This window comes from Microtus ochrogaster, chromosome 19 (assembly GCF_000317375.1).
Source record: "Microtus ochrogaster isolate Prairie Vole_2 chromosome 19, MicOch1.0, whole genome shotgun sequence".
Taxonomy (NCBI): domain Eukaryota; kingdom Metazoa; phylum Chordata; class Mammalia; order Rodentia; family Cricetidae; genus Microtus; species Microtus ochrogaster.
Genome location: NC_022021.1, coordinates 6,120,017 through 6,122,092, shown reverse-complemented (window position 1 = coordinate 6,122,092; position 2,076 = coordinate 6,120,017). Strand labels below are relative to the sequence as shown.

Genomic DNA, 2,076 nt, shown 5'->3' with positions numbered 1-2,076 from the left:
TAACCACAGTTCAATAATTCAGAGTCTAAGCTGTATACTCAGGGAGCACTCTTCAGTATGGATTCTGTCTCCATCTTTTTGAAACTGATGGCTTTGAAAAACAACAAAATCTTACTTTTTTAAAAAATTCTTTTTTCGAGACAGGGTTTCTCTGTGGTTTTGGAGCCTGTCCTGGAACTAGCTCTTGTAGACCAGGCTGGCCTCAAACTCACAGAGATCTACCTGCCTCCTGAGTGCTGGGGTTAAAGGTATGCGCCACCACTGCTTGGCTTGACATTTTATTTTTAATGCAGTATTTTTTATATTTCTGTGTATGTGTGCATGTGTGTCTACATGCGTGTGCACATCTGCTTATGTGTTCGTGTATGTGCATGCATGTTCGTGTGTGTACATATACATGTGTGTATATGTAGCACATGCATGTGTGTTTTTACAATGTACGTGTATGTTTGCGTGTGTATGTGCACAAATGTGTGTGTATGTGTCTTCACAATGTGAGTGTGTGCATGTGTGTGGGGGGGTCATTGAGTAGATCGGAAGAGGTTGTGGATTCCCTAGAATTAAGTTACAGGTGAGACACCCTGTTTAGGTGCAGGGAACCAGACTCAGCTCCTCTGGAATAGCAGCAGCAGGCAATCTTAATCCATAAGCCATCTCTCCAGCCCCAATATTACAAACTTGAAAAGTCAGTTGTGAGTGCTACCCAACTAACTATGCAGCATTTAGAACATCTTGCTTTTTTAAACTAAAAATAATATTAATGTGAGAGAAAAATGTTAGTGAAATTCCATAAATGTGGGAATATTCTCATAATAGATTTTTATAAAACATTTCATAAATTTTTTTACATTGACTTTCTTTTTACTATTAAAGATATTTAAAACATTTTTATGTTTTTATCTCCTTGAAGGCTACGTGTCTGTTTGGTCTTCTCTTTCTTTCTGATTGCTTTGGGGAACATTGTATATTGAACCTTGGACTTGCACAGGTAGAAAATGAGTCTGCCATTTAACTGTATCCTCCTAGCTCTTTTCATGCTTGAAGTTTTACATATTTTTTGAGACAAGGTCTCTTTGTGAAGCCCTTTAACTTTATTGTAAGTAAAGTTGTTGCATTTTTACAATATATTTTCAAAAAGTAACTTATGCTATATATGACTCAGATCAGCAAAATTTTGCTACTAGTATACGTTTCTATCTTATGAAATTAATTTGATTTATTATTGACCAGAGTCCAGTTTGAAAGACTGTTTCACTAAATGAAGCAGCATGTCATGATGACAATCCCATGGCCACTGGATGCCAGTGTCAGCAGTTGTGTGTCTGTTTGTTCAGCCAGCCCCTGTCAGGGAGTTGATTGGGCATAAGCAGAGAGTTCATGTTGGAGCTTTTAACTGCTGTTTTCTTATTATTCACCTCAGCACTTCTGTACAAATGACCTTCTGTCTTGTTAGCAGATAGAAGATAGAAGATACATGAATCTTCTAAAAGTCTGTAACTAAGTATTAAAACTAGAGTTTTGTAGTTCGTCTTTCACTCTTGGAGTTTTATTTCATCTTTTTTATATGAAATTAGTAAAACCATATACAAAAGCAAAGATAAGTTAAATTCTATAATTACATGTGTGTTTCTGCTGTTGTTACATACTTGAAGAGGAAGGGGCTGCATTTTGTGTCTGTGTGTGGGGGTGTTTTGCATGTTAGTTCCATGAGCATTAGTTCCTGTGAGAAGATAATCTTATTACCATCTCAACGTACTAGAATTGGACTTTGTTGATTGTTTCTTTGTCACTCATCCATCTGACCATGGCATCATCATAGACCCTATGATTTCCAGACTGATACAGGGCTTTTCAGATGTGCTGGGCAGAGTGTGCTGGATGCGGTGTGGGTGGGTGTGCTGTGGGTGGGCGGAGTGTGCTGAATGCAGTGTGGGTGGGCAGAGTGTGGGTGGGTGGAGTGTGCTGGATGCAGTGTGGGTGGGTGTGCCGTAGGTGGGAGGAGTGTGCTGGATGCAGTGTGGGTGGGTGTCCCATAGGTGGGAGGAGTGTGCTGGATGCAGTGTGGGTGGGTGTGCC

General features: G+C 39.7%; 1 protein-coding gene across 2 annotated transcripts in view; it reads left to right on the top strand.

The window, feature by feature from the left end:
- Positions 1 to 2,076, top strand: part of Ap3b1 (adaptor related protein complex 3 subunit beta 1) — a 201,626-nt gene that overhangs the window by 64,350 nt on the left and 135,200 nt on the right. The window lies entirely within an intron of this gene.